At 32.4% G+C, this 25,920-nt stretch overlaps 1 protein-coding gene across 1 annotated transcript in view; it reads right to left on the bottom strand.

Moving 5' to 3' along the window:
- Nucleotides 1-24,663, bottom strand: part of Ich (ichor) — a 33,746-nt gene extending 9,083 nt beyond the window's left edge. Inside the window, exon 1 of the mRNA XM_064057946.1 lies at nt 24,029-24,663. The gene's annotated coding sequence lies outside the window, so the exon portion shown is untranslated. The remainder of the gene's footprint in view (nt 1-24,028) is intronic.
- Nucleotides 24,664-25,920: the final 1,257 nt, after the last annotated feature.

Genomic DNA, 25,920 nt, shown 5'->3' with positions numbered 1-25,920 from the left:
CTCTTCCTAAAGGTACTAAAATTGCACAGTATTACACTGACATTCCAAGACGAGGGCTTCAGGCAAGACTGGGAAAAAGAAGTTAGGAATGTTCATATCAAATCCATTTCTATTGTATTACACGCAATTCCATCAAAATGAATCTAAAGTAGATACTGTGATGCAAATAGATATTAGTGTTGAGACGGAAATGAATTTATAGTTAAATATGCATTTTATTGGAGGACAGTTCGATGTAAAATTCTCCTTCATTTTTAGGTACTCAAAAATATTCCTGACATTTTTCCTCTTTATCATAAAAATTAGTAACTAACATAAACTTAAACTTCTTAAACAGAAATTCAGTATGCAAGTCAACGACTCACAACTTCTCACGTTAGAACACATAACAAACACGTGAAAGACTGAGAAGACGACAGCGTAGCTGCTGAAGCACGTAATAAGCTTATCTTAAATTGTCGACTTTACAAATAATAACAAACTTGTGCTATTACATGAAATTTGTGACTTATATTTTCGTTAAGTTTTTATGAAGATGCTTTGTTGTTCAATCAACCCCACAAGTTGACTTGGTGAAATACGAAATTAATGTGTTTTTGTACATTTCAAATTTCTTATTGTATAGTGTATTAATAAACAAATTCTTTTAAACGATTACTTAAAGAAATAAAAATTAATTTTTCTTGTACAGGGGTCAAACTACTTCAAAAACCAAACACAAGGAGTCTCCAAAATTCATTCAAATTTCTTCAAAAACCATTCACAAGTTGTCCCTGAGATTCTTTCAAACTACTTCAAAAACCAGACACAAAGAGTCTCCTAAATTGATTCAAACAACTACAAAAACCAGACACAAGGTGTCCCTGAGATTCTTCAAACTACTTCAAAAACCAAACAAAAGGGTTTCCCGAGATTCTTTCAAACTACTTCAAAAACCAGTCACAAGATGTCTGTGAGATTCTTTCAAACTACTTCAAAAACCGAACACAAGGGGTCCCGGAGATTCATTTAAACTTCCTCAAAAACCGGAGAAAAGGGGTACCCAAGATTTTTCAATTGCTTTAAAAGCCAAACACAAAGGGTCCCCCAGATTCTTTCAAACTACTTCAAAAACCAAACGAAAGGGGTCCCTGAAATTCTTTGAAACTACTTCCAAACCAGATAAAGTAGATCCCGAGATTCTTTCAAACTTCTTCAAAAATAAGCCACAAGGTGTCCCCGAGATTCCTTCAAACTACTTCAAAAACCAAACACAAAGGGTCTCCGAAATTCATTCAAACAACTGCAAAAACCAGACACGAGGTGTCCCCGATATTCTTTCAAACTACTTCAAAAACCAGTCACAAGGTGTCTCTGAGATTGTTTCAAACTACTTCAAAAACCAAACACAAGGGGTCCCCGAGCTTCATTCAAACTTCCTCAAAAACCGGACAAAAGGGGTACCCAAGATTCTTTCAATTACTTCAAAAGCCAAACACAAAGGGTCCCCGAGATTCTTTCAAACTACTTCAAAAACCAAACAAAAGGGGTCCTCGAGATTCTTTCAAACTATTTCAAAAACCAGTCACAAGATGTCTGTGATTCTTTCAAACTACTTCAACAACCAAACACAAAGGGTCCCCGAGATTCTTTCAAACTACTTCAAAAAAAAAAACGGAAGGGGTCCCTGAGATTCTTTCAAATTTCTTCAAAAATCAGTAATAAGGTGTCCCCGATAATCGTTCAAACTACTTCAAAAACAAAATACCAGAGGCCCCTGAGTGTCTTTCAAAAACCAGACAAAAGGGACACCGAGATTCTTTTAAACTACTTCAAAAACCAGTCAACGTCAAGTTTTTATAGGTCAAATTTAATTAAATAATAATCTCAAATATAAAATCGAAAAAATTAAAACAGATATTTTCAAAACTTGACAAAATTGGCATTAAAAGGACATGTTCAATTGATAACATGTATAAATTTTGTCCTAAACAGGCGCTCAAACAGAAATTCAAATAGGCCCCATTTTATTAATTTAATTGCGGTCTTTAAATATTAGTTAAAAATGAAGAAATGGAAATAGAGAACTGAAATAAATAAATAAATAAATAAATAAATAGGTACCAGCAAAATAAAACCATTTGCACAGATTTTTAGCGACCAATTCCATTTTGAGTATGTTTCAATTTAACATATATTTTTCTGTGTGCGCAAAGTGAGTTTTCTTCTTTGAATAATTTACCGTGGTTCTGCCTTTAAATTAAAGAAATTCTACTATAAAACACATAACCAACGAGAGAGAATATATTGTTATCAGTACATACCTAACATCAATTTTTTATGTTTTTACACTGAAAAAATGCAACTATTAAGTTCGTACTAAGTTGTCTTCTCAAAACAGACGAGATAACAAAATTTCATTTTAATATTATTATTTTGGGTAAGTAGCTGTTTTTATAATTCTGTTGTTATTAATAGTAGGCGGGCGCAACATTACTATATTCTCAAATTTTCGGAAAAATAAAGTGCAAAATATAGACAATCCCAGTCACAGTGTAAAAAGAAACATTCAATGAGATTTGAACCCACGTCGACAGAGTATACAAAACTCACTTGACGTACACCTTGTAAAACTTTTATGACTTAAGCGGCTTAAGCCAAACCACCCATAAGTCAAACTGGCTATTGCAAGCCTTATGGACCCGAACCGCAAGGATTATTATGTCCATTGTTGCCATAATGGAGCTGTAAAGTTTTACTAGGTATATGTGAACTGAGTTAAGTTTGACTTATATGGGTGCTTTGGCTGAAGCCGCTTAAGTCATAAAAGTTTTACAAAGTGTATGTTAAGTCGCCTAAACCACGAGGTATTTGTCCCATAAGCGAGATATTGGCCACATGCAACACGTAGAAAATATTCCATAACAAGAGCATTCCTATGCAAAATGAGGAGGGATCGTTATAAAATGTTAGACAAATTTTGGTTGGCGTTTTACCATCTACACGATATCTAAGCGGGAAATCTATTTTTTCCTGCTTTAGGGGTCATGGAACGACGAGAAAGCATAAAAGTAGCCAGTCGCCCCATGGGCCCCTTTTCCAATACTTCCTTAACTTACGCTCGTGACTTACAAAATAAAAAATTGTCTTTAGCTATTTAGACGGAACCTTCCTCAGTCCTGATTGGTTCTGCAATTTTTTTAATTATGATGTCTCTATACTAATTTATAAAAAAAAATATTTTTTTTCGCAATTTTAGATAAATCAGACAAGCCATTTATTATTAATAAATATATTAATTAAATTAATTAAAATTTCAAAAACTTTCTTTTCGGTTACCCACACTAGGATAATTTATTGTAAAGTTTGCTTTGACAAATTTTAATTTTATATACGATAACGGTAATATCAACAGAAGCACTGTTTTAAACCAGAACTAAAAGTGCATAACATACGATAAATTTCAACCAAAATTTGATAAACAAACTTTCGAGATGACGTCATCAAGATTTCAGGTGAAATAAACGGGTGAATTCTGGTAGACAATTTACGTAGTCCTGGATAATCTAAAAGCGTATGCAACATTGTTTTAACTTTTTTTAAGTTAAGCTGGAAAATGTTGTTATATATATTTTTAACACCAATCGATGGATTATTAACAGTACGCGGGAATTTGTTTTAACCGCTGCAATCCCCCAGTTGAAGTAAGGTGTATTTTACGGCGAGTAGCGGGGACGCCTTGATCTGGTCCACAAGGTCCTAGCCAGTGCCTCGCTAGGTGTGTTTACAACTAGTAAAAAAACTACTTCTATATTACTATATTACGTCAAATAATAATACTTGATGCCCTTTTTAATTTTTCAACCACAGGACCATAGATTTGTGATCTTGAAATGTTATATTATGTTGAAATAGTCCAAAAGAAAAATATATTTGTAATCAAACTATCGCCGCGACAGCACTGGTTCTAGCGTATGAGATACAATTCCGCCCGTTGATTATTAAACCACAGGTTTCGAAGCATTTTATTTAGTACATTTTGAATAGAATTTACTTACTTAGGAATAGTTCTAAAATAACGTTATTAGACTTCTGGTGGAGAAAGAGTGGCTCGTCCTCTATGGTAAATTATTTCTAAAATACGAATCAATTGTGTAGAGTAGGTAGAACATCAAACAGAAATTACATATTCAAGAGAAAACGACAAGATTTAAAGTGGCTGTGAATTAATGAATGAACGAATTTATCCAATTTGGGCTTCCCAGACAGATCCCATTTATACGGTGCTCAGATTCAGAAAGTGTTAATGGCATTTAAAATTTTATTTGGAATAAAATAATTAATTTACCTTCTGTAAACGGTCTCTAATTTTTTTTAAGCAGGATGATTATGTAAGACGATATGTGATTTGAATCTAACATAATCTAGATAATCAAATGGTCTATCGCAAAAAAATAGCATTTGTATCACATTTGTAAAGTAAATTTTAGTGCACCCACACCCATAACCCAAAACTAATAAACAATCATTGTGCCTAGACCAGCGTAACAAATTTTGAAAACAACGTCACTGAAATAATTTCGTAATGATAGCGTCCAAGATTTACATAAGCGGCTTATATCCGTGAATTCGTCACCGAATACGATCCACAGAACGCCAAAATTTCCACCTTGTGTCAACCCAAATCGAAGAAGTAAGCAACCGGTAAAATTCGGTAGTGTTTATGTAACGGCACATTCCGTGTGGCTCACATTTACGGTATTTAAAAATAGATTTTTAATGCATCATACTATATAGGTAACGCATTGTTAACCTAAAAAATTACTGTATTGTAACAATAAATAATAAATGCGGGCACCCAATACCGTAAAGTACCTGAATAAAACATACTCCTTCATTGAAAATAACGCAAATAACGCAAAAATCCCACCCTTATGCTCGTTAAAATCCGATTAGATAACCCGCTTGTAAAAAGCACACCTCGACTAACGGAACCAGCGATTAAAATATTCGGCCAGATATTGTACAGAACATGTTCATAAATACTGTCCTAATAATGGTTTTTGTGGCATTGTTTGTAAATGAGTTCGTATCGATTGTGTGCTATCTTGCTGATCTTAATGTTGACGGTAACTGTTTTATTCATTTGCTCGGATTGGATCGGACAGAAACGAATTGCATGTACAATTTTACTCTAATGAGAATTCAATGGTCATACTGTTGGGGTTTCTTATCGGTGCACCATCGGCACCTCGAGGAACACCGCATAATCAGTTCTCGTTAGCCTTTTGACAGACAAGCAATATTTAAGCGGCAATCATAAAGGAATTAAGCGGCATTACAAAAATTTTTACGCCAACAAGTCGCCAATTGATGCGAGATTTTCTTGGAAAATTGTTTCAAAGAGGGCATGAATTATATTTTTTATACCTGACAAATTTGACAAGAGTCTGTTAGTTTATATAGCTCCAGTTCTGAAATAGTGAACTTCAACAATTGACATATAAATCATTTTGAGGATTATAGTAGGTAATGGACACTGAACGAAACTCATTTTCATTAGGAGCGACTTCAATAGTATGAGTACCAAAACCCTATAGGGTTAATAATGGTTTCTGAATTACACACCAAACGTCATTTAAATCATAACCGGAAGTATGCACCAGTTAATGAAGCTTTAACTTACTCCGCATTTATAATTTTATACGATTTTAGGCAGTATTGTTTAAACAATTTGAAGATAAAATTGAAGGTAGAAAACCGAAACTGGCTTCTAATTATTTATGTTGTAAATATTTAAATTCACATTAAATAAATCATTATAAGGATACATTTTTTCTGTATTAAATTAAATTAGTCCAAAATAATATCGCGAACATAATTAATTACAAACAACTCAACGTGTGTCATAATTAATTTTCTGTATAAATATATAGCTTATAAATAAACGAATTCATTAGTTGCTTTTCACCAAGAGGTATACGTTGATTTTTGATTTAATTTTTCTCTTGAACTTGTATTTAATATTTATTTATTTCTTCTTGAGTTTTTGCCGATTGAAAACGCTTCGACTCTGTTCTTTTGAATGCCTTGGGTGATTCTTGAAATGAAGAAATGAATACGATAATTACTGGCTAAGAAGAAAGCAAATATAATTTTACGTGAAACAATATAAAAATTTTGTCACGCTCTAGTAACAGCAAGGAATAAGTCTTTTAAAGCTTTCTGTGATCAGTTTTTATGTCACATCAGCCAAGTGTGTGGTCAGTGAGTAGGTTTTTACAGTTAATGAACTGCTACACTACTTGTAAGATCTGTAAACATACATGTTACAAATAATATACACACTTACACTGGTGATAGTTGATAGTGCACTGTCATTCGAATCTTATTAGAAACATCTAAAAAAGTCATCGTCTGAAGTAGGTTGCTTTGAAATGAGATTGATGCGCAAAATTAAATAAAATATTCTCAGCGCATTTTCGTCTGGTATGAAATTTTTAGAATGTTTTTGTGAAAAGGCTTTGAAACAAAGGTCTTGCACATTATATTATTACCAATACGGATTATGCGCAATGGCTTTGTCGGAGAATGGTGGCCTGCGGTCGTGGGTTCGATGCCGAAATTGGCCTTTTCAAATCAAAATAATGTCTACGTGACATTCTTTCGATGTATATGTATAAATAAACACTTGAGCTTCAGATTGCTCTTACCTAGTGCTGAAGGACTTTTTATTCCGTTAGTTATGTGCTTTAAACATATTTTTGACATTGTTCATACGGTGTGGGGGCTACGAAGGTATTATTTATGTCACTGGATTTTACTTTACAGAGGTTATCACAAAACGAAAATCGTAAAATCAAATTTTATAATTTTTTTAAAGAGCTGAATTTGACGGATTATACTTATAGCCATCGATTAAATTAAGAATCTGATCAATCAGATCAAACAAAATTCTGTGTGACATTCTTTCGATGTATAAACATAAACAACTGAAGTTAAGCATATACACTGATAATAATACTTTTTTTTCGTTGTTTATTTGATTTGAATATATTTCATACTGTCCGTATGTCGGCGGACGGCACCCCCTTGGAATTTACACCCCCTGCGCCCCGAGGGTCATTTACAGCACTGGTTTTTACTATATGCAGGTTACCAGAAAACAAATATTTTTTATAATTTTTCAAAGAAGCGGGATTTATTGGACTGTACTTCAAGGGTAAGGGAAGTTCCGTCGAAGTAACCTTGGAGCATTTCTGTCCTGTTATGAATAGGAATTGGTTATAAAATTTAATTTACATATTGACAATATGGTAACGTTTTGTATGTAGAAAAAAAAAACAAGAAAGTAGAAGACTGAGGTAAAAAAAAACCTGTGATTTTTCGAGATTCATGTTTATCTTGAAACTTAAGTTTTCTTCCTCGGAGATTTTTGAAATACTGAACGAACAAAAAAGCTAAATAAGAAAAACAATACTGAAAACAAAATATAGCCGTCAGCCGGTGGATGGCTGGTTGCAAGTCATAAATTACTGGAACGACCTGAAGTAGCCAATTTTGCATATTACACAATCTCGAGATCATGTGTCAACAAACGCTCACGCGAAGAGGAACTTGTATTTTTGTAACAACCAAATTAAATAGAAATAAATTATATTTTTTTTACATTTAGGCCAGAAGGGGCCCCTTAACTTTGGTGCCCTGATACTCCAGCATCACAAGCATCCCTATAAATCCGCCTCTGACCGGAAGCCGCACAAGTACGGACAATGTAAAATAAAGTAGCCCAAGAGCTATAAGGATATATGACCATCATAAAAGTAGTTGACCGCAAATAAATACCCTCTTTGTGTGGTTCGCACCTTAGCTTACCGGTTGGCAAGAAATCGTCTTCTAAACATTTCTTGCTTAGATTTAGATATTTAGTGAAAGCCGCCCCTGAACGAAACAACAACAGTCTGTCGAAATTCAGTGGACACGTTATTTACGACCCTAAAACCTTTTCTACTGTAAACAACTTAACTTCGACACAATGGGATAATTTTAAGATGGCCATATAACCTTATAGCTTTTGGTTTACTATATATTCACAGCAGAGAAACAACGGGGAAAATGGTCTCTCAGCAATATGCGTACTGCTTGAAGTGTTTATTATTTGAATGAGATTATCGCTTAAAAACAGAGGAGTAAAATTAAGACCCACCACTGACCCGGCAATGACCGGCATTCATGCAAGACTTCTATCATTACGGGTACTAAGACCAAGTAATGATATGCATTGATTAGCTTAATTAATTATTTATTATTATAATCCTCATTTTATTATTATAAAACATGCGCATTCTCACATTTTCAAGAAACATTATAACAACTTCTGAAAGTCGAAAAGCGGGTGAAAAATAATCGAAAATTTTGTCAGGAGAAACTTTTGAAAAATTGAGCTTTCGGAAAAATTACCTCAAAGTCTGCAAGAAATTCTGGAATGTATATTTCGTTGTTCTTTTTCGAAAAATATATTGTGTTTATTGGGTCGGAGTAAGATTTTCGAAATGCTTTGAAATTCAAAATTTTTTTAAATATTTCTACATTTCCACATTTCGTGTTGACAATTCTGGAAAAATGGAAGAGATTTTCTGAGAAACGAAGCCTAAAATAATTTCTGAAAGTCTAAACCAACAAGAAAATCTATAGCGAAGCATGAAAAATGGTCGAAAATTTTATAAGGGGAGAGTATTGAAAAATGGAGCTTATGGGAAAAAATTGTTTAAAAATCTGAAAAAAATTCTGGAATTTTTTTGTATCTCGACCTGCTGGTTCGAAAAATGCAGCTGGTTTTTGGTCGCGGAGAAAGATTTTCGAAATATTCAGTTTGAAAGCCAAAATGTTTAAAAATCTTCAAAATTTCCATATTTGATCAGTAAAAAGTGAAAGAGTGATTAATTTTATTAAATTTATTTTATCTATTGAAAAAAAAGTATGCCGCCAGCAAGTTTCATTCCGTCGACCATGGGTCTATGAAGCAGATATTTTACTCCTGAACTACACCAGTTGTAACAACGTTACGTATTATGTTGGTAAAGAAAATGGTGGGTTAACCAATACACAAAAATAGCAATAATACTTAAAATCAAGATAAGATTCATAATTGGTAATATTAATTATGCAATTTTAAGTGCGGACGTCATCAAATTGTTAGTGGGGGTGATTAATCAAATTTTGGTTACAGTTTTACCATCTACATGATATTCCTAATAGACATACAAAAGTTGACAACATCCGGTCCAGTAGTTTTGAACATTTTCTGTTTAATATAAATCCGGAAATACTGTATGTTCAGTCGACATGTACCTAGTTAATCTTATAAATCAAACTGAATACCGAAAAAACCCAAATAGATGTTCAGATGTCCTTAGAATTTCGACAAAGGGAAAACATAAATAAACTATTGCTTCCTAATAAACGATTTACGGCGACCTGTGTAAGTGCTGACTGTAGACCAACTTCGGATTTTACGAGTATTTTAAGAGGAGGTAGTTACCTACGACTTTTTTTCGACGGATAAAGAAAAAATACACACATATGTATTGGACCGTCAAAATATACATAATATGGAATAATTAATCTGAGTGTTTACCAGTTGTTTTTCAAGCCGCATTATACTGCAATAACCCTTATACACTTTCTAGCCAGTATTTGTAATAAATACGAAGTGTTTCAAGCCGCCGGCGACATCTAGTACTAAAAGGTAAACCTTCTGAGATAAACGCTGACGCCACAGCTCTTAAGATATTTTAATAAAAACGCACCCAGACTGTCAAACAGGAAATATCCTTTCCTTCCGTCTGTTATTTAAAGCCTGAATTTCATGAACATGACATATATGTGACGTGTGGTCATTGATGATACTGGTTTTAGAAATAACATAGTTAAGAACTACGTCTACGTGCCACACACAAAAGACTGCGATTATTGCTTTCCATCCTTTAACATCTTAGTAGACTTCAACCTTTAATTAGTTGCACCACATCACCTGTTATAAATCTGTATCAAATAAAAAATATGATTTGAATGTAAAGAAAGCTGTATCATAATTGTAACAGTAATAGTAACAGGAAGATCATACCAGTACTTTCTATCTCTGTTTCTTTGATGTACCTAATAAAAAATAAAGCAAACTAATAAGTTTTTACTTTTACTTTGGGTAGATTTGAAATACTAAAGTTAGATATTTCAGAATCACTAAAATGTTCATGTCAAAAAAAGTGAGGTTATAACGACGTGACGTGCTAAGTTTCAAAATGCAAGAAAATTTGCTACAACAAAAAATATAAAAAATCTCTTGTGTTGTAGCTAAATTACTCATCTACTATACGAATAAAGCATTCTTTGAAACACGTTGTTCGTCAAATAACTAGGTCTTTCACAGCAATTATAACGTAATAATACGGCCTGATTAATAATAAGCACTTATTCTTCTCAGGAAGTTGTAAAGGATACTCAAGCTGCAAGTAGTCTGTCGAACAGAGTGTCTCTATTTCCATATGAAAAGCTTGTTATTAAGACATAACGGTTTAACGAAGATAAAATTTTGAAACATGAGCGTCATTATTTATAAAAATTAACAGAAACACAACGGTAATCGGTACGCAATAATTCATCTGAAAAATTTAATCAGAAGATCAGCTATTTGAAACCATATACACAGCCACCAGATTCTTTCCCGTTTAAATTGAAACGTTTTTCGACGAGTTTTTCTACGCTAGTACAATATACAAATGATTTGAAATTTTTTATCACGCTAAGGAAGAAAGAAGTTATTTACATTCTCGAGATTACAATAAAATATATTTATCCGAAACTGCACTGGTTGCCGTTATGTGTAATCATGTATCAAGTCTGACCTACAAATAACAGTTAGTGGGATATTTTGAAGATACCCGCATCAGTAAGGTACTCGGATCAGATCCAAGAAAAACAAAATGTGTTATAACCGTCATACATCTTCTACCCATAATTACTGACATTGCAATAACTTTCTTCCTATTGTTATTCGACAAAAATCCTAATTGTGTTTATTTTAATCATTATTATTATTAATGATATTTCGCTTGCCAAGTGTTATTCAGAGTGAATTTCCTAATGGACACCATTGAAGCGAACATAAGTTGGAGAAAGTGGTCAGGAGTTTTCGAGAACTTATTAATCACCGAGCCATTGACTTCTTAACGTTCGAAGAAATCGACAAATTGGTCCAACAGGAACCATCTTCACGACTCGGATTTTCCACATATGTGTCAAAGAGTTTGCGTGTCAGAAGGAATAATCGAGAAGACGTTAAGTTACATCACCGTATCCGGTTCTTTTATTTCAAAATTAGGTAGAGTGCTGTAAATACTGTTTTTATAGTGTTTTTATTAAATGGGTGTGTTTTAGACAAATATTGGAATTTGTTCTTCCAGATTAGTACCTGCTAGACACGAGGTTCCTTTATGTAGGTAAGCATCGATTTGCATCTTCAAACCAAAAATAGATATGACCAGCAATTACGAAAATGTCGTACTAATTCTCCTTTGATCGAGATTTATTATTATTACACAGGTACCACGTTTTATTTTTGTAATTTGAATTCAAATGTGTTTACGGTACTAATTTACCATAGTTGCATTCGGAAAATTTCCAGTGAATTTAGTGACTTATCTGTAAGGAATCTGTTACAACTCGAATTTTCACTTTTTAATAGAACTTTTGCGTAATCCGATGTTTCTTGTTTAAATTTACCTCAGAAACGAGTCAATTTAAATATACGCTGCTAATCGTAAACACGAGTTTGGTGTTAACTCCTACGGATTTAAAGAGTTTGTTTTTACAAGTTTATTTTCTTTCCATTATCCTTTCTCCGTTTGATTGTAAATAGTATTGCAAATAGATAAATCTTGGACGGCGTCCTGAAAATTAATTCTGAAAGCACGTAGTAAGAACCGTAATCGCGGTTTTGTAGTACTGAGTTATCTCAGTTGTCACTAGAAAAATGTAGAACAGTAAGGTACTCGCTGAAATGTCTTACAACTTTTTTTTAGGATAAGCCATAGGGTTAAAATCTACAAAAATGTTTTAGTGGTGAAATTATTAAAAAAAAATTAATTTGGGGACACAAAAATATGATATCGAATTTTTTGTCAAGGTTGATTTGGGCCAAATAATTTTCATTTAAAGTGCTTTCGACACTTCATTCACACATAAAGCAGATGAATGGCCCGACTCGTTTCATTATTTTAACAATGATATACAGAAATACCTGTCTGGGAATTTTCGTGGAACATAAACTTTTACCCAGTTTTTTCTGGTGGCTGTTTTGTGGGAAAATATTGAAAATTAATAAATTTAGACTTTTCCTACAAAACATTTACGATTATTGAGTTTTGCAAGGATGGATTTTGGGAAAAATACTTACACAAGATTTTTCCACTCCTGAACTAATAATGAACTCAAAGTATAAACTGTCCTTTAAATGAGGTTTAAAATGGTTTTAACATTGGCCAACTCTGTACACTTTGGTTTTTTACGCTCATTAAAAATTAATTTCACAAACACTCTTAACTTGTTTATTAATAAGCCTGCAGGTAATTCTACAAATTGTTTCATCTTGAAATAAGGGACTCGATTTTTTCGAAATAATGTGGTGGAAATCTTTTCCTGTATATAATGAAACGAAATTGGTTTCACAACCATGTTGTTGCGTAAGTTGAGTTTGTTTGCATTAATACCATTATGAAAACAAAAAACCTAGTTAAAGTTGTGGTAAATTCTCATTTATAATGCAAAAGTTAAGAATTTTAATCTGTGAATCAAATCTTACAAAATTTGTCATAAATTTCTAAAATGGAACTATACAACTTTCAAAAAATATACTATATTTCTTATTTGTATTTTATTTGTTTTGGCTTATCCAGGTATCCACTATAAATTGTTGAAAGATTTTAAAATGTTCGTATTATATTAACCTGGAATAACTTCAGAAACTGTAACAAAATTGTAGATACGTGCGCTTATAACGCTTGGGAGCCTCTGTTTTTAACAAAAGAAACTTTTTACATACCATTTCTAATAAAGTTGGTTACGGCGACAGTTTCTAAAGAAAAAAAAACAACTCTATAACATTGAGTTCATGTTTGAGGTTTGTACATATTTACAAGTAAATTTTATTTTACGAGCAATAAATTTGCCTGATTTTAATACATTTATCAACATATAAAACTTTCAAAAAGATTTCATTCAAGTCAAATGAGCACTCAAAGAAATTGCGACATTCACTTTCGGCTCATTCCCCAAACTATCACACTATACTGATCAACCTTGCCATTTATCTTCAAATATGAGTTATTATTTTTAGTTTTGAACCAATGATAATTTAGAAATTGAATAAACGGAAATTTGTAAAGATCACCAATAACATTCACTAAAAACTTACTTTGACTTTTGGACTACAATCTATAGAACTAGTCGTAGTGAGTTATACGAATTATTTTTTATTTCTGAAAGGAAACCACTTCCTCATTATGGTAAATTTAATAATGTGGAAATCGTTAGTAGCAATATAATTGAGTTTTATTAATTAGACTTGGAAAATTTAGTGTGTTAGAACAACTACATGCATATCATTATCAGGTCTTATTTATAAAATCAGGACGCCATGATCATGTGCGTGTGTGGATTTGACGACCCTATGACACATTTTGAAATCTGTTAAATTTGACGCAAAAAACATTAGCACATAATCTTTTGACAAAATAACCAAAATCCTATGAAATAACAAAAATTAAGTTACTAACCGTCTTAAGAAAAATAATAATCTGTTAAATCAAAATATATATAGTTTGACTTTGGTTATAAAATTTTCATAAAATTCAATAAACAAAGGCAATGCCAGGTTACACAGATACGTAATAACTTAAGGTAAGTTAAAAGCCCTATTGAAACTTTTATTTGTGATCTTTACAATAGAAGGTTTTGGCCAGGCAAGCGGATTACCACGCCCTTTGTGACAAACCTCAATATATCTTTGGCTGAACTATATTGTTAAATCCATTTATGCACTGGCCCTAAATGTTTCGAAAAGGGAATCTTCAAAATTAAAACATTTGTTATGCTGTTAGTTGCTGGCAAATTTTGAAAAATAAGGTTCCTTGACATTAAAATACACAAGAACAAAAATTTAAAAATTTACAGTCCTACATTTGTTCTTAAAAATATTTGTAATTTAATATACAAAAAAATGTTTTTAAAAATTCCGCTGACTTTGTTAAGGCGACTAAATATTTCTCATATTGTCTACCTTTAATATGCTTTAATTTTACGAAGTAAAAATAGATTTAAACAACCAAATTTTCTATTTGAAGCAGCATTTTAGGTACCTTTTTCGTTCCCATGTTATGAATAACAAAGAATGAGAAAAATAACTTACTCGTCGAACGCCAACTTGAGGACGTTTTTTCTTGATACTGCGTTCTTATTTACTAATACAAAACCATTATTGTGATAAACAGAGATTTAGTAACCTCAACTTACCCAAAATAAAATAAAAAAAACTAGTCCAAAGTTATTTACAAACAACTTCCTTCATCTCTGAAGTATAGTCAGTTAGAATAAATATGTCTAGTTTTTTCATAAAGTATAAAATTTGATTTTATGTGACGATATCTCCCATTAAGTTAAATTTTCGAAAGTTATTTCGATAGGACTTCCCTCGCCCCTGAAGTTCAAGAAATCAAGTTTTTTGAAAAAAAAAAAAATGATTTTGACAACTTTTATTTGTGATAACTTCTATTCATTAGAACAAATCTATAACAATGTGAAAAGCTAAATGACATTCTATAAATGTATTTTGACACCCTATATTTGATTTAATTCATTAATGTATTATACTTTAGTCACTCATACTCTGCCACTGTCTATGATTCGAAGACATTATATTACGAAAACTCACTCCGTTAGCTTGTTTATACTTGGTCTGGAGTGCATTTTTTCTCTGCCCAAAAACATAAATATATGGATAAAGGGTAAAGCTATGCCTGTATTTCTAGTGAGTTTTCCCATTTGAGAATGTGCCGTTCAACATTATTTCAGCAAAAACACGTACGTTAATTTCGATAATAATAAAACATTGGGGTGTACCCTTCTTAAAATATGTTTACTAAAAAATATAGAAAATAATATAAGAAACAAAAAACTCATGTCACATTTGAACATGCGCAGTCTTAGAGCTACAAGTCCGTAGTAGAACATTTTATGTTAGTTACTAGACTCCAAATAATTTGAGAATACGATGTCGTCATCGGCAACATCACCTGCGCAGAAGAGAAAACCACAACCAGTCGAGTCCACTTTCAAATTGTAGGTGGAGTGGCTGTGCCGGCGATGTTTGCATTATTATTAGTGTATTTTTGCGTTACTATTAAAATATTATTTGAAAACTTGCCGAATACTGATTCAAATAACCCCGTCCCAAATGTAAAACGCCGACGCCACTGACGATCAAAGTCCCCGCAGCCAGTGATGACTCACCTATGCTATTCTCAAATTATTTGGATTCTATTAAGGGTTGCTGTACAATTTCGATTTTTTGCAAAATTTTGGATGCCTCGGGAAAAGTTTCAAGGCGGATTCATAAACAAAAAGTACAGGAGTATGTTATTTTATCAAATTTAAATCTCAGTTACTATGAAAAATTTTGAGAGATTGTCATCACATTGTTGGTGGGGATGATTAGGCAAATTTTGGTTAGCACTTTATCATTAGCATGATGTTCCTAACTTACATATAAAATTTGACAATAATCGGGTCTACAGTTTCGGAGAATATTTGTCCAATAAAAATATGGAAAGACGAAGAAAGGGCCTATTATTTTGTATTCTAGAAGTCATGAAACGTCGAGAAAATCTGAAAGTAGCCAGTCGCCCCTTGCACTCAATTACAACAACACTTCTTTATAAAATGTAATAAAAAATAAAATTTAAGGAAAATATCGTAAACCGTTTTTGATTTAATCAATATGATATATGATTTTAGTTTACATCTCAAAAATCGTGTAAAAAAGGCTATTAATTTTTAGATATTATTTTAAGTTGTTAAACTATGTATAAACATGCTCGTGTGAAAAATATAAGAAACTCTGTTGTACAGGTCAAAGAATGAATTTCCTACTGTACGATAAATAAAAAAAATCTTTCGTAAAAATATTTAAGATTTATAAACTTATAATTTATAATGTTGCAAGACAGTATTGACACTTTGACGTTTTATTTTAACACTTGACCTTAAGATGGCGCTGTGTATAGCATGTTTGATTTTTCACTTTAAAATGTTATTACTAAAATACAATTTGAGAAATTTTATTTGTTTAATTTCTTAGCAATGAATTAGTATAATTAATTCTAATCAATTAATTACTTACAATTATAAATAAATATCTGCATTATCTCCGTCGTGGAATTTTCTGTCACAAATAAAGGTTAGCGGAACTGCGATTTTATAAACTTGACATAATGGAACTAAAACAACTAAGAGTGAGAACGTTAAATAAATATTTGATATTGATACCTAATTAGTAATTCTACGTTGGAAACTCACAAGTACCTGAAGAATACTATGAAGTATCTAAACATTTTTATTTTTCTAATTGTTTTAGTATCCGCTCAAGAAATCAACATGACGTTATCATTCCAAATTCTAAAGGTCACTAATAAGGGAATAACGTGGAGAAAGCACAATTATGAAGACCATTGTACGTGATTGAATTAGTGAAGATTTTCCATAGTGGTTTCAACACAATGTACAGGGTATTTCATCTAAATTAATGATCAAATTATTTCAAAATTACTATCTCCAGAAATGGAAATTAAGTAAAAGAAATAAAATAAAGTTTTAAAGCCATTTCAGCCAGCATTCAGTTGAGTTGAAACATTACAACTTAACTGTAAAAAATAAACAATTAAAACGAATTCAAAGTCCATATTTATCACTCAGATTAAATTACACAACAAATTCTGTCAAAATACAACATAATGTAATAACTACTCATCCTACGTATTTCAGTTTCAAGTTATTTTGAAAAAATTTTGAATACGTAACTGTACTCAAATATTACGTAGTATATTTTTATTGCTCAGTATACTTTTAGCTGGTTACACTGAATAACACTAATCATAAAATAAGTAGGTGGAGTCAAATTTTAACACTGCCGCCATAATTTAGCTTCAACTTGTGTTTAAAGGCTTAAGTTCCGTTACTACATATACATAAATAGATGTTTTCACGTTACATACTAAATTCTTGTATAAAAAATAAAACTAGAATCAAATACTTATGATGTTAAAAATGAAATTAGTATCACTGTATAAGTGCAAATCATTTTTGATTTGGTCATTAACGCCACTTTTAAGAGCTTTGATGAACTATAAATTTTAAGAGTCATCCTCAAATACGCCTCCCTCCCAGTGAGAGTATTTTCCACCAGTAAATAAGCAATTATCTTGGAAAAAAAAGCTACAACGCGAAACAGTCTGTGGTATTCCATCGCTGGAAGCTATATTCTTGGGCCGGTCTTTGTTGGCGTGTTAACCGGAAGAGTCGGTCTGTGTGGGTCCGGGGATTCCGGGGCGGCGGGGGACACCCGGAGTCACTGATGTGATGTAGATAGATGTTGGTGGGGGCGCGAGAGGGGCCGGTAAGTAGTCCAATGACCTACTTTGGCAACGACGCATACTTTACTTGAATACTTGACTTGTATCTTGTCTTTGTACAAAGAAGAGATTCCTCGGCCTCGATTCGTATCTTATTCACGACACAAATTAATCTCCCAAGAGGATTGAAGAGCTCATCTACTCTGGTTTCAAAAATGCGAAGAATAAAGGATCAGCACTGATGCATTTGTGCAATTTTGTTCACTGAGTGATTAAAACCGTCGATTTACACTAATCAAAAAGGTATTTTTCAACACGTCGCCACCTCGTCAAGAATTGCCCCCAGGGCTCGAATTCTCAACCGGAACCGATAATTGACGGATTTTTCTTATGGAAACTTTTACTTCTGCACCGTCTTGACACTGTGTAATTATTCACTGGAAATTCTCATTTCCGATAGAAAACAAACGGCAAGGCAACAGTGCGTTATTCCATTCATAACCTAGAGTAACTTTTACATGAATATTACATAAATTTATGTCAATGTACTCGCTTTGAACAGAAATTAATTCTGATTCCGTATTACACTTTTTCTGGCTGGTTTTAGAGTTAACACTTTGTTTACCTTAAGAAGTTGTGTATGAATATTTATGGTCCTTCAACCTGTGTTTTCGGTGTTTGAATTGAGGGTCTTTAAAATGCAAATTTCCGTAATGGGAGGAGAAATAGCTTTTGTCTGGACTTCGAAGAATTTTTTTATTGTGCATTTTAATTAGATTATGAGATATGGATGTCTTGGAACTTTGATGTTTTGGTCAACAAGCTACAAGTGGAATAAACATCTGCACAATTTGCAACTTACTACGAATTTTTGGTCATTAATAGAAATATCATATATAGAATAAAATCAACTTTAATAGGACGTTATAGTACCCGATTTGTTATTAAATTTGGCTTTTACCGCTACTAATAATGAAGCTACATACTGTTAAACAAAATCTAGGTCACTCGATATATCTGGGAAACATTTTGTATGCCATTTTATTATATCACGAAACCACATGAATTCAATATAATCAGAGTCTAGTCATTCTGGTACAAAATACAATACAACAATGCTAGAGTGGATATACGATGAGAAGAACATGTAGTCATCACAATTTGTCACGGAGGCTTTGCCCATTTTCGGACGCTTTTACTTCTACCGAGTCGTTTTTTATATGCTTATCAAAGTATTTTCACTCTACGTTTTTAATGACAACACTAACATCAACCCAAGTACAACTTAACAATATTATCATTCACGCTGCTCGTTATTGTCAATAAGATGTCAAGTTTTATTGAAAAATATAATGCAATTCAGGTACTGGAGGACGTTTAAACTATTAAGTACATCTTGGCTGAAAAATTATAACTGTTATTAAACATAATGTCTTAATTTATAGTAAATAAATATTTTTATACTAAGTTGGTGCTATTTGTTACCACATGTCCCTAAGCATGGTATTACCCTATATTGAAATGTAAAAAATGAACTTAGTAGTTCTGCTTCATAAATGTATATAATCACGGTACAACCTAACCTCACTTTTTGGATAACAAAATTAACACTTTTCAACAACTCAATCAACTGTCAATTAAACCCAACAGTAGGTCTGGATTTAAAAAAAAACACATGCATTTTTCGTGACGTTTTCTTATATCAAAAAATTTTTTTTTTTTCAAAAAATTATAAAATTTGATTTTGCAAAATTTTATTTATTAACGAAATCAGCCATTTAACCACCTGGACCAAGTACTTGATGCAGAACCGAGAAAAATTTTGTAAAGTAATTGTGACAAAAATCATGGAGGATTCATAAACCACGAATACAAGAGTATATTTTTTCAACAACTTTATATAACTTTAACTGCGCAATATAGTGAGCACGTATAAAATTTGGCGACAGTAGTTCAATTACCCGATGGGATTTTTATGTATGTACCTACAAAAAAATTTCTTCAAAGACCATCTTCTGTCAAGTACGTGACGCTGTACAAGTATAATTTGATCACTATCTAAGTAATGATCTGAATGTTTAAGACTTTAATAAAATGTGTGCAAACTTTTACTTCCATGTAAATAAGTACTTTAACTTTTACTTTACATCGATGTTTAATGTACAGTTTGCTACAGCTCATTTACTTTGGTAAGTTGACGTATAAAATTAGCATTACGTTTAATCACGTTTAAGACATACATATATGTATTATTCCCTCTTAAATCGTAGATTAAACTGACAAATAAAAGTATTGTAGAATTGGTGCGAATTACTTATTTACAAGGTGTCACATCACGGGAATAAACGAAGTATAATCAAAGATGACAGGTGAAGGTTTATAATTTTAAAACGTTTATAGTCTAAAAGCAAATACAAAAACTTTTAAGTGATATAATTTGTGCTCACTTCAGTATATCTTCTTAACACAATATGTAATATTTGATAATATGTATTTTAATACCGGATGATTATTAATAATTGATCAAATTTTGTGCTGGCACTTCGACCAGAACACGCCACTAAAATGCATAAACATAGCCAACTACAAGTTAGTATTCGTATTTTTTTTTGTTTTATTTTTGGGTGGACAGTATTTAATGTAATAAATAACAGCATAGTCTTATAGAAAAAAAAAAAAATTGAATAAAGTTGTTTTGAAAAAAAAATCAGTTTGTTCAAATTATATACAGATGAAGCGCGTTTTATTAAATGAAACATCCTATATACTTTTACATATATTATTTATAATTTTCTCAAGCTTTGCAACTAGTTTGTTTTTAAAATACCAATACCGATGCGACGTTGCCACGTTGTTCTAATTTTCTTGAAAGTGTTTAGTAATGGAAGGGTTCAAAATAAAAATCGCTGTAGGATTATTCTTAGTATCTGTGTTACAATATTTTCTGTAAAAATAAATAACGAAACGCGTTTTGCTGTGGTATAATTGAATTGAAGTTTTCATATACAGGACGTTTATAATTTTTTTTTCATTTTTACAGTTTTTAAATATCGATATTTGTGGGATTTCAAATAGAACACCCTATATTTTATATACAGCAGCTTCTACTATTTTTTGTTCGCTTTGTTTTTGTGATGTATTTTCTATATTTAAAGTGATTTTTTACTTTGTAAGAGACACATCGACATATTAAAAGAATGAGAACAAAAAATAGAGTAAGATATAGTAATAAAATACAGGGTGTTCTATTTGAAAACTGTATCGTTTTAGAATTGTTTTATAAACACCCTATATATTATGACCCTATTGCAATTTTTTTTCTGAACCCTTCCATTGCCACAAAAATTCAAGTAAATTGGAAAAACGTGACAACGTCGCATGGGAATTCAAAAATAAGCTGCAGCTGTAAAGCCTAGGAAGAGCCCAATGAAAATGTATAAAAATATGTGTTTTATTAAAAAAGCTATAAACAAAACATGTGTAGACATTATTTAAGATAATAAAACCGCGAAGTCTTATAGAAAAAAAAACAAAATTTTTGGATACACAAGCTTGATTAAAATTATATATCGGGTTTCCAAAAATGACGCAAACGCTCGATGATGCGTTGTTAAGAAGGCCCTGAAGAACTCGAAAAAAAGTTAAAAAAAATCCCTGCGTCAAACTTTTAAAAATATTAAACTACAAAGTTGAAAAATTAACTGCGTAGCTCTGATTTATTTAATGAATTACATCTCTAATAGACCGTTAAATACTTATTTATAAATGATTTAATAATAATTCGCTAGAATACGATCCATAACGTCATTTTTTACTGTCGACAGATTTCGTTTTTGACAATTTTTACAATTAAATTGACACTGAGCTTTGACGTCGTTTTTGGAACACCTGTATGACTAAAATATCTGATCTGTGAATGCGTTTGTTACATTTACATAAACTGCTTCAGTTAATTTAACTTCTAAACTTTGACAGCATTCTATCTTTTGAGTATTTTATTTTCACACTTCCTGGTTAACAATTTTAACAATTTTTTATATACGACATTTTGCGCCTTCACCATGTTTAATTCACTCGACAGTATAAATATGTAGCAAAGCTTATGAAAGCTCGTAAAAAGGAAAATGTTCCCTGATATCAAACTACGGGTAATTTAATATCCAACAGTAGCTTTAAAAATGCAGAAATTGCAAAAAAATGCTTATGTATTTTTTCCATTTTAACTTAACGGGGAAAAAAGAAAAATAATAACAAATTACAATTAATACCTGAAAAGAATAGTAATCGCAGAAACAGTACCAGTATTTTTACTGTAATAATAAAATTGGCTCTAACAATATCCGAGCTTATTTTAGGACTTAGAGTATAAGTATTATGAGAAGAACACGTTAAATTATTGCAATCTGTTCTAGACACTTTTCGTTCTGAAATAAGAGTCTTCAAAAAAATATATTTTGATATTAGGTATATTATTTCCGACTAGATATAAACAGATAAACGAAACATTGTTAGGTAAAACATGAAAAAATCACAAAACAACGACATGTTTTCATTCTACCAAAACAATGTATTCTAAGTATTTGTACATTTTCTCGTTTATCATCTTGAAATGTCCGCAAAACAAGGCTATTTGAAGTACTAGTAAGTAAACATTAAAGAAGAGAAATTTATTAATACGTATGTTTACTTCATGCCGCTATTCACCATCTGTCTAGAAAAGCTAATCAACTGGACTAAACACTGAGATGCGATATTGGAAACTTCTGTCTTAACAAACTTCGCAATATTATCTATTCTAATTTTTTAAATAATTGTGTACCATCTAGTCGAAACAAAGGTTACTACAGAGTGCTAACAAATCCAACATCGTCCACTAGAACGGATCTATTTTTTTAACAGTAACGCACCGACAAAACTAACACTCGAGCGGATCTTCAGTTTTAACAAACGCACATATAACTGTTTCTATAAGTTAACTGTGTTTTCTCAAAACACCCAATCGCATAAACCAACAATAAAAACTGTTTTAAACTCGAATTAAAATATATAATAAGTCTAAAAATAATAAATTGAGGATACAGGTATTTGACCTTAGCACCTTGTAAACCAGTGCTAGGTCGGATACAACTGATTTAAATTTATGTTCTCATTATTGTTATTTAGTAAAACGATATGGCCTATATGCATTTCGACATGGCGATGAATGCAATAAATCTGAGAACGAGATTCCTTGCGACGTACTTTACATTGACGAAGTACCGGAATCTGCGAAACTTTTATATTGCCTAAATATTTCACTCGAGCCGTGTTTTTGTTCTAACGTTTTGTACCAACACGCGAAATTTCAAACATTTTCCTGAAAAAACACTTTCACTGTTCATGGACTAAATACGGTAACACTTTTCCTTTTACAAATCTTTTACCTTTTTTCAATAAACGAGATAATTGAGAATTGTGCCTTATACAATCTGCGTCACGTGACGGCGCGCCGTTAATCAAAGCATCAAAGTGTGCTTGGAATTACTTTTGACATTTGACACTATTGTAGCGAAATGTCGAATTAAGCGCCAACATGACTTGACAGACACGAGACGTTTGAAATGGGCCTCATGTTGCTAAGTCTTCTAAACGTGTAATTACAGGGATTAGGATTTCTGCGAATCACTGAGCTTTAACTTCCTGCCCTTTACGGCGAGAATTAATGGGTTGGAAAGTTGGTACTGAACGAGTACTTCTAGGAAAAGACTGGTAGATTCGACAAACACGTGACGTGTTGTGGTAAATAGCACAACGCAAATTTGACTAATCAACCTACAACTTGAACTGAAATTACCTCAAATGAGTCCCACATTATGCTATTATAGCCAATTTTACCATTAATTACAAGCGACGGTACGGTAAATAAATTCGACAATTTGGTCAGGTATACAGTTAGAGTTTCTCCGAATTTGTGAAAACTGACGCACAATGTACTCGTAATGTTAAAAACAACGTGCTGACGAATCTGAAAATCTCGTTTTATCTTGTCATGTACCAGTTTCTTAAAATCGATAAATTCCATGCAAATAACCAACATTAACATCGCATGAATAATAGGTACACCGTAAATAACACGGGTCGAAGCTATTGTTACGCTTTGTACCTCAAGAACAATAAACCCTTTTCCATCTGTTTAAAATTTTTGGCGCGAGTATCTTTAAAGGTCAATTTCGCGTGCGCAAGGGGTGGCTCATTATCATCTTATCCGCTAATCGGGTCAATCACCGCCGATGGCGCTGTCATCAAATCAAACAGTCGCGCCGCGTTCATGGCCAAGGTTGATAACAGTCGAAAAAATGAGCGCAAAAAAAAAGATTGATAGTACTTACCAAAACAAGTAAATTCCAATATTAGTAAAACAAAAATAGGTCACTGATGTATATCCGCAACAAGTGAGAACACACTATGCACATCCGTTTGTAGTCTATTGTTTTTGCGTCCGAACAAGTGTCACTCAATTTAGGTTAGTTGTATGTTGTGAATAGAAAATAATCCTGTTATCACCGTTTCGGCTTGTGCAGGATCCTCGTTTTCTTCCGAAAATACATCCCAACGATTTTTGACCACTCGATACGTTTTTGTTTTGTAACACAAATAATTATTTATAAGTGTGTTATGGTGTCATTGGTTTAAGTCCTCGAGCAGTTCTTCTGGTGCTCGCTCTGGGTCAACCCATCAACGCACTGTTTTCCGGTACATCGAACACTGATTTTTTCGAAAAGCGAATCCCAAAAATTCGAAGGCACTCTTAACTACGAAGACGTCGCGGTAGTCGGGGCGGCACTGCTTTGGGGGGTTGTCACGTAGTATCGGCAGGCACTCGGGGCTGGAGAGGGGTTGGTCTTCTTCTCTTCGTTTATGTAAATTTTTGGGTCGCCGAAATTTGCCGAATTTTCGGTAAACACGGACGTGCTCTTTACCGCAGAGGACGCACTACTGGACAGTGGAAGCCCTACTCGATACCACTGGCCCCTAGAAGTCCCCTCTACAAGAATATAACTGTACCTGTTGTAGATCCATACTGAGTACACTGAGGTAACCTACTTTGTTCTGGTGGGGAGGCTCTGTCTAGATGATGACTACAGATTTTCAACGTCTTGGGAGCGAGTTCACCGGCTCTTGGCCAATGGGACGATAGGGGTTGGCAGGGTTGGGCCACCCCCACGCACCCACCCTCTGCAAGTGCAAAAATGCAACAAAAATAACTCTTTTTAATATTAGGTATTTTTTAGATTTTTTTTTATAAATAAACAAAAAGAAGTTGAGTACCATTTAATCAGTACAGCTTCATAGAAAATTTCAGAGACATCTAAATATGTTATTAGCCAGTTTGTCAAAAAATTTTCATAATAAATAGTTACAATAATATTACATTTAAACACTACTTTGATTCTGAGCTTCAGCAAAAAATGTTTTACTTTACAGATAGTCATGGCGTCATGAAACAAATAATTAAAATCAAATTAACGCTGATTAATTATAAAGTAAAAATGTTGGAAATGCAACGATTAATTACGTATTTAATAGCTAGTTCTCTGTTTATGTAAATCATTTGAACTCAAGATTTGATAAAAAAAGATCAAAACTAGAAAGACCCTGGTGACCATTTCTAGTTCGTTGGGTGCTGAGAAAGTACCTATGGTTTATAATGACGTTTAATTTAAAAGTATTGTAATTGTTTTTACAATTGATAGTATTTTCATCATTAACCTATATATAATAAAATAAAACAAATCCAACTTTTTCGAAAAATTATAAAATTTTGATTATGCGAATTTAATTTTTTTTAAAAGAAGCCTTATAATTTTAAATAAAGACATGTATGTTACGTTAAAGTAAATGTGAATAACAATTTGGATAGGTGAAGTGTAATACTAATGATAACAGTATTATATTTCAAATTTTCGAAAAACTGAGTGAGCCGTTCCCGATTTAATCAATAAAATAAATTTACTCTTCCATTAATTTTTATAAATCACCTCATCAACTTTGGGGAAGATAAACAGATATATTTTGATAAATTTACCGTGCTTACGATAACTTTAAAACGTCTGCAAAATTTCGGAACATTCGGTTTTGCAGTTCCGGATTTAATCAATAAAATGAATCGATTCATCCTGTATATATTTTAAATTGAATACAATTTTTATTCTTGTAAGGTATGTCCGAAAAGCACTCATTAACGATTAAAAGACGCAATTAAACACTGAATCACAAAACG

This window comes from Zophobas morio, unplaced genomic scaffold, assembly GCF_036711695.1.
Source record: "Zophobas morio isolate AGI-343-1 ecotype UQ-CSIRO unplaced genomic scaffold, CSIRO_AGI_Zmor_V1 ptg000017l, whole genome shotgun sequence".
Lineage (NCBI taxonomy): Eukaryota > Metazoa > Arthropoda > Insecta > Coleoptera > Tenebrionidae > Zophobas > Zophobas morio.
This window is presented reverse-complemented; position numbering and strand designations above follow the sequence as displayed.